Source organism: Choloepus didactylus, chromosome 14 (assembly GCF_015220235.1).
Source record: "Choloepus didactylus isolate mChoDid1 chromosome 14, mChoDid1.pri, whole genome shotgun sequence".
In the NCBI taxonomy this organism is placed as follows: Eukaryota; Metazoa; Chordata; class Mammalia; order Pilosa; family Megalonychidae; genus Choloepus; species Choloepus didactylus.
The window spans coordinates 55,213,995-55,226,614 of NC_051320.1; the positions used below are offsets into that span (position 1 = coordinate 55,213,995).

A 12,620-nucleotide genomic window follows, 5' to 3' on the forward strand; every position below is an offset into this window, starting at 1 on the left:
CTTACAGAGAATATTTTAAAGGAATTAGCCCTGAATGTGAACTGTAAGATTTGTAGAGTCACTGCCAACTAACCCAAGCTATTCATGATTGCCATCAGAGAGATGGGTAGAACTGTTTGCTAGAATGACGGTAATAGGCATTAAAGATACTTTTATATTGTAAAACTGGAGGTCTTTATTATTTTAAGAAAGTGATAATTATTTTTCATCTGTTTTTCTATGTATGAGAATCAGTAACATCTTTTGCTTATAGTACATCATGGTGGTGTGTTGACTGGATTTCTTTGAAACATTGTGTTCAGACTCTTGTAAGCCTTTTGCAATGCTGACTGCTTGTTACCATCAGAACAATATTTGTCCATGTCTTGACAATGATAATACCAGCATCACTAATAATGGATTATACAATGCTTATCACTTTACCTAACATATTTAATTTTCTTAATAATCCTGTAGGGTAAGAACTTTTATTTTCCTATTTATGTGTATGAGGAAACTGAGGCCTAGACAAGATAAATAATTTGCCTAAGACCAAACAGTAAGTGGTAGTTTGTACTCCTTAACGTGATTCAGAAGATTCTTCTTCTTCGGGTATCTGCATTCTTTTCTAACTTCTTTGTGCTCACTTATGTTTCTTTCGACATTCTGAAAATATGCACTTACTTGCCTCTAGGTCTTTGTATGTGATCTCTTTGCTTGGAACTCTCTTAATTTACTGTTTTCACTTGCCTAACCCTAGCATTCATCAAGTTCCATAGGAGACATTAATTTTTCTAGGAAGTCTTCTCTGATCCCACTTCCCTGAATCCAGGTGAGGTGCCACTTCTGTGTGCTTCTCTCTTATCACTTGGCGTATTATATTAGAATTATCTATATACTCATTTGGGTCTCGAGGCCCATCCTGCCCATTAGTTTATCCATAGCACATAGCACTGTCATGATGTAAAATGTATTATTGAAGTCTTTCATTAACAAATAATTGGATGTGGGCTGCTCCTGAGGAGGGGTGTAACATTGGGTGAAGAAACTCTCTTTGGCTAGCCAAGGGAAATTTCAGTAAACGGATGCAACTGTTGAGCAGCAGACAGTACTCCTTGCAGCTGGGGGAATGTTTCAGTCCTGAAGGGAGAATCTGGGTGGCACAACACATCATCCACTATGTCAATCATAATCTCTAAACATAACACGATATCAACTAGCATCAAGTCCTTCATTCTTCTTCTTACTCAATTTTCAAAATTAAGAAGGCTAGCTTACAAAATTTGTAGATTATCATTTCCTAAAAATCACAAATTCCATCATCAACAAAGTAAATGGGCCTTATTTTCCTAGGAATCTTTATGGCCATCTAGCCTTAACTCAGCTATGTCTCTCCCATCCATTCTTTAATTCATCTAACAAAGATTTCATTATTTCATTTTTAAGAGAAAGAGCCAAACAAGCTTACATCAAGAATTTCACATGAAAGTATATGTAAAATGCATAACTTTTAAATATTATCCTGTATAATTCTGTGAGCACTCTTTGTTAAATGACGTCAATACATGTCATTACAGCTTTAAAAAATGAAATAAAAGAAATCTTCTCACTGTCTGTCCCTTGGTGCACTGTTACTTATATCCTCAAGACACAATTTCTGATGTTCTCTTCTCTGTGAAACTTTTGTCTATACCCCTGCCCCCAGTCTCTCCCTCCCACATCAAGTTTATTTGGGAGTTTTTCCTTGAAAAAAGGGCTATCAAGTAGAAGTAGATGCCAAAGTTCCAAATTATAGATATAAATTATTGAGAACTGTGACCAAAGCTATTATCCCATTGAGCATCAAAATAAAATTGAGTTCTGTTAACATAGGTATGCTCATAGAACTTTAAACTTTATGATAACCTCTAATTTAAACATAACACTTGTGATCTCCATCACAAATATATTAACCATAGTTTTGGGTTTTTGTTGTTGTTGCTGTTAGTTTATTTTGAGGGTAAAGTTCTATTTTTGTAAAAAATGAGAGTACTTTACTTTAGCATTATATAATTTTTCCAAACTAAATTTGTACTGGCATTTTATTTAAATATGCCTTAGAAATCATTATTATTTAAATTTTATTTCTTATAGAATTTTCTATAAGATGCTTTATTTGTCTTTACACATCAGTTTTTTGTATTAGTTCAGTACCTTGAGATGATTAGAGCCCCTGCTGAGTATTTCCAAACCTCTCTACTTTCCTTATCGTTATACTTACTCAACTTAAGGTTATTCTGTCTACTTATCTTTTCTGTTAAACTGAGCTCCATGTGAACAGGCTCCAAGTATCCGTTTTTGCCATTGTATTCCCAGCACCTAGCAGAAGGCCTGCCACCATAGTGGACACTCAGTCCATGTTCCCTAAATTTCAAATACTGATAAATGCTATAGAAATAATATGAGTACAGTGGAGTAAGAGTAAGTGGGGAATTCCCTTAGATTAGGCTCAGGGAAGGTCTCTTCCAATACCTGAATGACAAGAATGAGCTCTCCATCCAAAGCCCCCTGGAGTGTTTCTGGGAAAAGTGTTCCAGACAGAGTGAAGACCCTAGAGTAGGAATAACCTTAGCACCTTTGAGGATTATGCCTGTCTCGGAGGAGAAAAGTAATAGGAGATTAAGTTATGGGGAAGAAAGGAGTAAATCATGAATGGTCTTGTACATCAGGGGGAGTTTGAATTTTATTTTAATTGCATTAAAGTCATTGGGTAGTGCCCCTCTTGAAGAATCACCCAAATGGATTCATACCCATAGCTAAATGTTTGATTTTAAAATGACTGTAGTATTATTAGTCCTTATAACTCTCATTAATCTAGAAATAAGAGGAACCTTAGAAATAGGTATAGTTAATCAAATTATCACAACTCATTTTCCAAGTAGCAGTTAATATATATGTTTGTGAATATATGTAAGTATAACCACTGCTAAGTCTTAAATATCTTCTGGAGTTAAGCTCACCTGAGATTTAAAAAATATACAGAAAGATACAAGTGCTGGAGAAGATGTGCAGAGAGAAATATACCTATTCACTGTTGGTAGGGAAGTAGAATGGTGCAGCCCCTTTGGAGGGCATTGTGGTGGTTCCACAGGAGGCTAAGTATAGGGTTGCCATATGATCCTGCAACCCCGGATCATGGACATGAATAGACATAGTCACACTGGTGTTTAAGGTAGCATTTTCAATGATTTGTAATGGATGAAGGTGGCCTAAAGAAGAGTACATTGACTAATGAACAGAAGGATGAATTGTGTGGTACACATATGATGGAATTTTAGCAGCTGTAGAAAGGAATGAAGTTGTGAGGTATGCAACTAGTTGAAGCATTATGTTCAGTAAAATCAGCCAGAAACAAAAGGACAAATATGGTATCATCTCACTAATATATACTCACTATTATGAGCACACTGAGAATTGAATTGGAGAGCATGAGTTGTCAAGGGATGGAAGGTGGGCAGAGATTGGGCAATCGATGATTAAGGAGTACAGAATGTTCAAATAAGTCTCATTGTAAAGGTTCCTAGATTGTAAGCTTTTACAGCAGTCACACTTATTCCTGAGTTTTACTTATTATTTTAAAATCCTGAGATACTGTGCTCTTTGTGTGTAACCTGGTAGTTTCCTGGAACTTTGACTATCTATGTGACACCTGAAGCTCAGAGTTAGATTTCTGCAGCTCTGAAAGTCAGCATTACTCCATACAGCAACTGTTAAAGAAACTGAAAAAGAAATCAGACTTCAATTAGAGATATGAATAAAATGTACCTGGTTAGGACTAAGGGAAATCAGAATACAGAGTAAAGAATGATATTGTCTGTATTTTAAAACCTCAAGTTCTATGTGAGAACAAAGGAAGAGATGTTTATTTGGTCCAAAATTTAAATTTTCTGTAGCGCACTATCTAATTTAACCTGGCTGTTCAGTTTATTTAAATAACTTAATTACATGAACCTAGAATAGGGAATGAGATCATGTTATTCTGTACAGATTAATGTAATATCCAGATACATGATAGAGTCTTTTGGGGTGAAAATAAATATATATATATATATATTTGCAAAGTCCCCTTGAGGTACTGGGGAAAAATGTGGAAATATTAAGCTTCCCCATCTGGGGAATTCCTGATATACTCTCACAAGCATTAGGGACTCCCAGTTTAATAAGCCAAGACCTTGATCTTGAGGCTTGCCCCTATGAAACTTATTTCTAGAATGGCGAAGCTAAGCCTACTTATAACTATGCCTAAGAGTCACCCCAGAGAATCTCTTTTGTTGCTCAGATGTGGCGTCTCTCTCCCAGACAACCCTGCAAATAAACTTATTACCTTTCCCCCTATGCGGGACATGACTGCCAGGGGTGTAAGTCTCCCAGCCAATGTGGAACATGACTCCCAGGGATGAGCCTGGCCCTGGGATGATGGTTTTGATTCTGCCTTCTTGACCAAAAGAGGGAAAAGAAATGAAGTAAAATAAAGTTTCAATGGCTAGGAGATTTTAGATAGAGTTGAGAGGCCATTCTGGAGGTTACTCTTAGGCAAGCTTAAGCCAGATATTGGAAATTGCCATAGTATGCCAAGCCCAAACCAACAGTATTCCTGAAAACCCTAAAGAATATCCTTGGCTTTATCTAAGATTCTATAAAAGTTTTTCTTAGTAGGTTTATTTTTTCAGGAACTTAAGACCTCCAGATTGTTCCTACACCAGATAAACCCTGAAACCCAGAGGTACTAGTCTCTCCAAGAACATCAATGAGTTTCATTCCTCTGCTCATAAGGTCAACACCCCTTTCGAGCATGAAGTTAAAATGGTCATGGCCCAGGTATCCCTGAAGATTGAGAGAATGATCAAATGAAAGGGAGGGTGTGTAACTGAGAAATTAGGATTTAACAAATGATTATGACTACTGCTCATTATATAGATATTTCTTTTTAGTTTCTAGTATATTTGAATAGCTAGAAAGAAATACCTGAAATTGTTGAACTGTAATCCAGTAGTCTGAATCTTTGATAAGAATTCTATAATTATAAAGCTTTTATTGTGTGACCATGTGATTGTAAAAACCTTACAGCTGACACTCCCTTAATCCAGTATATGGGTAGATGGGTAATAAAATAAAGACAAAAAATAATAATAATGGGGGGGAGAATAAGGGATGTTTGGATGTTTTGGGTTTTCTTTTTATTGTTATTTCTTTATTTTGGAGTAATGAAAATGTTCTAAAATCAATTGTGGTGATGAATGCACAACTATGTGATGATACTGTGAGCCATTGATTGTATACTTTGAATGGATTATATACTGATATGTGAAATATCTCAAAAAAACTTGCCTAAGTAAAAAAAGGTCAGTTGAGAGTCTTCAAGACCAAGAGAAACATCATGTTGCATAATAATTGTCCTGCACACATATCAACCATCTAGCAGTTTTGATTTTATATTTTTGGTGGAATATTTTGCAAACCTTGGTACCATTTTTTTTTTCTTCTCCTGGTCTTTTATAATATGCAGTTTTTGAAATGTGGCTCTTAAACTGCTTTAATGTTTCCCACAAAGGCACAACAAAATGTGTGACAGATGGGCAGAAGAACCTGAACCCAACAAAGATATCATAGACTTCCAAAATATGTATTTTCATGAGTGCATCTGTACCTTCTGGCTTAGTAACAATTTTGGTGAACTATGTTTTTCCTTGTTTATAATAAACTCATCTAAAAGCTAACAGAATTGGATGATTATTTCCCTGTTATTTTATTAGAGCCTTATGATTGTCAATGTTTTGTTATATTCAAAGAGATTTCAGTATGTTTCTTTGGACATAATCCTCTATACTGGGCGATAGGTACAAATAATTGCACACTTTGCTTCTATGGACAATGTTAAAGATAAATCATGGTTATGTTACAGTAGATCAGAGAAGTATGTCTTTTACAGTTCAGCCTACCCCATGTGCTGAGGCATGATGTAGATAATTTATTTTCTCTAGCTGATTTTAATATCTTTCCTTCAGCATGGTTGATCAGATGTTTATCAAGATATGTCTAATTGTGGATTTTATTTTATTTCTTTTAATCAGGACTCATTATGCTTCCTGAATCTGTGGATTCATGTATTTTATGAACCCTCAGCCATTATCTCTTTAATATTTTACCTTTTTCATTCTTTCTATTCTCTCATTTTGGAATGCTAATTAAATACCTGGTACTTCCCTTGCATTTCTCTTAATTTTTCTTTTAATCTTTCCATTTTAAAATTTATTTTAGTTCATTCCTGGAATTTTCTCCTATCCATACCCTAGTTTACTAATTTTCTCTTAAGCAGTATCTAAAATTCATGTTCTATTCCATCTATTACATGTTTAATTTTAGTAACTTTTCATTGCTAGAAATTCTATTTGATTGCCACTTTTCAAATATGCCTCTGCCTTTTTTTTTATCTTCCATTTCTTATTGAGATATATTCATATTACCACGCAGTCATAACAAAACAAATCGTACTTTTGATTGTTCACAGTACCATTACATAGTTGTACATTCATCACCAAAATCAATCCCTGACACCTTCATTAGCACACACACAAAATAACCAAGAATAATAATTAGAGTGAAAAGAGCAATTGAAGTAAAAAAGAACCTGCGGTACCTTGTCTGTTTGTTTCCTCTCCCCTATTTTTCTACTCATTCTCCCTAAACTAGACAAAGTGGAGTGTGGTCCTTATGGCTTTCCCAATCCCCCTTGCTCACCCCCTCATAAGCTACATTTTTCATACAACTGTCTTCGAGATTCATGGGTTCTGGGTTGTAGTTGATAGTTACAGGTATCCACCACCAGCTACCCCCAATTCTTTAGAACCTAAAAAGGGTTGTCTATATTGTGCGTAAGAGTGCCCACCAGAGTGACCTCTCGGCTCCCTTTGGAATCTCTCTGCCACTGAAGCTTATTTCATTTCCTTTCACATCCCCCTTTTGGTCAAGAAGATGTTCTCTGTCCCACGATGCCAGGTCTACATTCCTCCCCGGGAGTCATATTCCACGTTGCCAGGGAGATTCACTCCCCTGGGTGTCTGATCCCACATAGAGGGGAGGGCAGTGATTTCACCTTTCAAGTTGGCTTAGCTAGAGAGAGAGCGCCACATCTGAGCAACAAAGAGGCATTCGGGAGGAGGCTCTTAGGCAAAATTATAGGGAGGCCTAGCCTCTCCTTTGCAGCAACCGTCTTCCCAAGGGTAAAACCTATGGTAGAGGGCTCAACCCATCAAACCACCAGTCCCCTATGTCTGTGGTCATGTTAGCAACCATCGAGGTCGGGTAGGCCAATACCCCTGCATCCCCCTGCAATCTTACAGAGATATATTCACATACCATTCAAGAATCCATGGTATGGAATCAGTTTTCACAGTATCATCATATAGTTGTGCATTCATCACCATGATCAGCACTTACACATATTCATTACTATGAAAAAAATTTTTAAAGAGTAATAAAAAAGATAGAAAAACTTAAAATAAAATAATAATAATGTCAACACCACCATCTCCAAGAATCCCATGTTCTTTCCCTTACATCCCCTCTTATAGACATTTAGCTTTGGTATATTGCCTTTGCTACATTTAATGGAAGCATATTACAAAGTTATTGTTAACTATAAACTCTAGTTTGCGTTGATTATATTTTTTCACCAATACCATCTGTATTAGTTAGGGTTCTCTAGGGAAACAGAATCAATGAGGGATACCTATGAGTATAAGATTTATAAAAGTGACTTATGCAACTGTGGGTATGCACAAGTCCAAATTCCGTAGGGCAGGCCGCAAACTGGCAACTCCAATGAAGATGTTCGACAAACTCCTCAGGAAACAAACTGGCAACTTTGATGAACTCCTCAGGAAACAAACTGGCAACTTCAATGAACGTGTTCGATGAACTCAGGAAACGAACTGGCAACTTCAATGAACTCAGGAAATGCTTCACTGGTCAAACGAAGAAGTGAAGGTCTTCTGTCTGTCTTGCTTAAAAGTCTTCAACTGATTGATTGGATTAAATTCGGCCAACTGCATTCTCTTGTTGCAGAAGACATGCCCTTCAGTGACATCATCAGTCACAGCTGCAGCCAATTGACTAATGATTTAATTAACCAGCCTGTTGGTTTATTAACCAGCCACAAACATCCTCACAGCAATGGTTAGGCCAGTGCTTACTTGACCAGACAGCTGGGTACCATCATCTGGCCAAGTTGACACATGAACCTAACCATCACACCATCCTTTTTCAACACCTTGCAAGGTTGACATTCATTTGTTCTTCCACATGTAAAAGCATTTTTATATTTGTACATTTAGTTACTGTTGTTGACCACTCTAGGTTTCACTAAGTTGTTCAGTCACAGCCTTTATATTCTATCTTTCCTTCTGGTGTCATGCATGATCCTAGCCTTCCTCTTTCAGCTTTACTCACAGACATCTTTGTTTGGTGTACTTACAGTGTTGTGCTACCATCACACAGTATTGTGCTATCATTTCTGGATCTGTATGATCAATCCTGCTGAACATTCTGTACTCCTTCAGCATCAAATGCCTGATCTCTACCCTCTTTCTATCTCCTGATAACCTGTGTTCTCAGCTTTAACTCTCAAAGTTTACTCATTACTGTTAGTTCATATTAGTGAGACCATGCAGTATTTGTCCTTTTGTTTCTGGCTAACTTTGCTCAACGTAACTTTCTCAAGGTTCATCCATGTTGTTATATGTTCCATGACTTTGTTCTGTCTTACAGCTGCATAATATTCCATTGTGTGTATATACCACTCATCTGTTGATAGACATTTGGGCTGTTTCCATCTCTTGGCAATCATGAATAATGCTGCTATAAACATCGATTTACAAATGTCTGTTTGTGACTTAGCTTTCAGTTCCTCTGAGTATATATCTAGTAATGGAATTGCTGGGTCATATGGCAATTCTATACCTAGCTTCCTGAGGAAATGCCACACTGCCTGTGCCAGTTTGAATGTATAAGATCAGACAGAAAGAGCAAGCTTGCTACAGCCAATAGGGGCATTTTGAAGAAAGCACAGGAGCTGCAGATGAGAGGCAGTGTGAAGACAGCTGTTGAAAGCAGACTCTTGCTCTGGAGAAGCTAAGAGAGGGCAATTACCCCAAGTGCAACTAAGAGTGACATTTTTGAGGAACTGCAGCCTAGAGAGGAACATCCTGGGAGAAAGCCATTTTGAAACCAGAACTTTGGAGTAGACACCAGCCATGTGCCTTCCCAGCTAACAGAGGTTTTCCGGACACCATTGGCCATCCTCCAGTGGAGGTACCCGATGGCAGCTGTGTTACCTTGGATACTTTATGGCCTTAAGACTGTAACTGTGTAACCAAATAAACCCCCTTTTATTAAAGGGAATCCATCTCTGGTGTTTTGCATTCTGGCAGCATTAGCAAACTAGAACAGATTTGGGTACCAGAGAAGTGGGGTGCTGGTGCTGCTGAGTTTGCAAATACCAAACATGTTGGAACAGCTTTTTAAATGGATAAGGGGAAGATTCTGGAAGAATTGTGAGGAGCTTGATAGAAAAGGCCTAAACTGCTTTGAAGAGACTGTTTGTGGAAATATGGACTCTAAAGATACTTATGATGAGGCCTTGAGCAGAAATGATGACTGTGTTCTTGCAAACTGGAAGGAAGGCAATCCTTGTTTTAAAGTGGCAGAGAATTTGGCAAAACTGAGTCCTGGTGTTGGATGGAAGGCAGAATTTGAAAGCAACAATCTGGAATATTTAGCTGATGAGATCTCCAAACAAAATACAGAACAAGTAGCCTGGCTTTTACTTGCAGCTTATAGTAAAATGCGAGAGGACAGAGATAAACTGAGAAATGAACTCTCAGTTTCAAAGAAACCAGAAATTGATAGCCTGAAAAACTCTGGGCTTCCAGGGGGTGAAACCCTAGAAGCTACAGCCCAACATGAGGATGTAACCAAACTTGGAACCCAGCCACCATTTGAGTACAAGCCAAGATTGGAGAAGGAGTTAAGCAGAAAGGATTTGTGGAAAGTCCTGTCGTCTGACAACTTTGACCCCTGTGTGCTTCATGCGAAGCCAACAGAATTTTTGCAAGATCTTTATAGACAGAGCTGCTGCTGGTCTGGACTGGAGGGGACAGACAAGGAACAAATTGAAGGAAAAATTTCTTCAAAGACACAGCCATGGAGGGTGAGGCCTGGAGTCAAGAGGCCTTGGGCTGGGAGAGCGGGGTGGACCACATGCATGGAAAGGGTGGAGCACATTCCCAGGGAATTGGGGAGAGCCTGGCTGTCACCCCACTGTTATGAAGGGGTAGAGCGTGTGCCCCGGAGATGGAAGGGAATCCGGGTGCCGCCCCGATGTTTGAGGAGTGTGAAGCCGAGAAGGTGGTCTCCCCAGTGTGTGGATATGTTGGAGAACTCACCCCAGCGTTTGGAAAGGAAAGGGCTGCCACACAGGCCCTTAGAAAGGGTTAGACTCCCACTCTCTCAAGCCCCAAGGATGCAACGTTGTTCTGTAAATGACTCTCAGACTTTGAACTCTAATGGGGTTTGCCCTGTGGGTCTTAGGAACTTCTTTGGTCCCTTAAACCCTGTTTTCCTTACTGTTTCTCCTTATGGCAATGGGAATGTGTATCCTGTGACTGTCCCTACTTTGTATATTGGAAGCACATAACTTGTTCTAAGTTCACAGATCCACAGCTAAAGGAGAATTATGCCTTAGGACTGACCACGCCTATAATTGATTTTGATGAGATCTTGTACTTAACTATTGTTACTGAAATGATTTAAGTTTCTGTGATATTGTTGTGGGATGAATGTATTTTGTATATGGAAAGATAATGTCATTTTGGGGTCCAGGGGATGGAATGTGCCAGTTTGAATGTATTATGTCCCCCCAAACACCATTATCTTTGATGTAATCTATGTGAGCAGACCTTTCAGTGTTAATTAGATTGTAATTCTTTGAGTGTTTCCATGGGGATGTGCCCCACCCAACTGTGGGTGATAACTCTGATTGGATAATTTCCAAGGAGATGTTGGCCCACCCATTCAGGCTGGGTATGAATTAAATTACTGGAGCACTATATAAGATCAGACAGAAGGAGCGAGCTTGCCACAGCTGAGAGGGATACTTTGAAGAAAGCACAGGAGCTGCAGATGAGAGATATTGTGAAGACGGCTGTTGAAAGCAGACTCTTGCTCTGGAGAAGCTAAGAGAGGACAGTTACCCCAAGTGCAAGTAAGAGTGACATTTTTGGGGAACGGCACCCTAGAGAGGAACGTCCTGGGAGAAAGCCATTTTGAAAACAGAACTTTGGAGTAGACACCAGCCACGTGCCTTCCCACCTAACAGAGGTTTTCTGGATACCATTGGCCATCCTCCAGTGAAGATACCCAATGGCAGATGTGTTATCTTGGACACTGTATGGACTTAAGACTGTAACTGTGTAACGAAATAAACCGCCTTTTATAAAAGCCAATCCGTCTCTGGTGTTTTGCATTCCGTCAGCATTAGCAAACTAGAACACTGCCTTCCAGAGTGGCTGCACCATTCTGCATTCCCACCAACAGTGAATAAGTGTACCTCTTTCTCCACATCCTTTTCAGTACTTGTAATTTTCTGTTTTTTGTGGGGTTTTTTTTTGTATATAATGGCCATTCTAGTAGGTATGAGATGATACCTCACTGTGGTTTTGATTTGCATTTCCCTAATAGTCAGTGAAGTTGAGCTTCCTTTCATATGTTTTTGAGCCATTTGTATTTCCTCTTCAGAAAAGTGTCTTTCCATGTCTTTTGCCCATTTTTAATTTGTTGTCTTTGTGTTGTTGAGTTGTAGTATCTCTTTATATATTCTGGATATTAAACCTTATCTGGTATGTAGTTTCCAAATATTGTCTCCCATTGCATAGGCTGCCTTTTTACTTTTCTGACAGAGTTCTTTGATGTACAAAGTGTTTAATTTTGAGGAGATCCCATTTATCTATTTCTTCTTTCATTGCTCATGCTTTGGGTGTAAGGTCTAGGAAACCATCTCCTATCACAAGATCTTTAAGTTATTTCCCTACATTTTCTTCTTATGGACTCAGCACTAATGTTTAGATCTTTGATCCATTTTGAGTTAATTTTTGTATAAGGTGTGAGATAGGAGTCCTCTTTCATTCTTTTAGATATGGATATCCAGTTCTCCAAACACCATTTATTGAAGAGGCTGCTCTGTCTCAATTGCATTGGTTTGACTGCCTTATCAAAGATCATTTGTCTGTAGATGAGAGGGTGTATTTCTGAATGCCCAATTCAACTCCACTGGTCAGTATATCTACCTTTATGCCAGTACCATGCTGTTTTTACCATATAGCTTTGTAGTATGCTTTAAAGTCAGGTATTGTGAGACCTCCCACTTCATTCCTCTTTCTCAAGATATTTTTGTCTATTCAGGGCACCCTACCCTTCCAAATAAATTTGGTTATTGGTTTTTCTATTTCTGCAAAGTATGTTGTTGGGATTTTAATTGGTATTGCATTGAATCTATAAATCATTGTAGGTAGAACTGACAGTCTATCTATATTTAGTCTTCTAATCCA

General features: G+C 38.3%; 1 protein-coding gene across 7 annotated transcripts in view; it reads left to right on the forward strand.

Annotated features, from left to right (window-relative positions):
* VPS13B (vacuolar protein sorting 13 homolog B) overlaps positions 1-12,620 on the forward strand; it is a 1,017,676-nt gene that overhangs the window by 659,478 nt on the left and 345,578 nt on the right. The window lies entirely within an intron of this gene.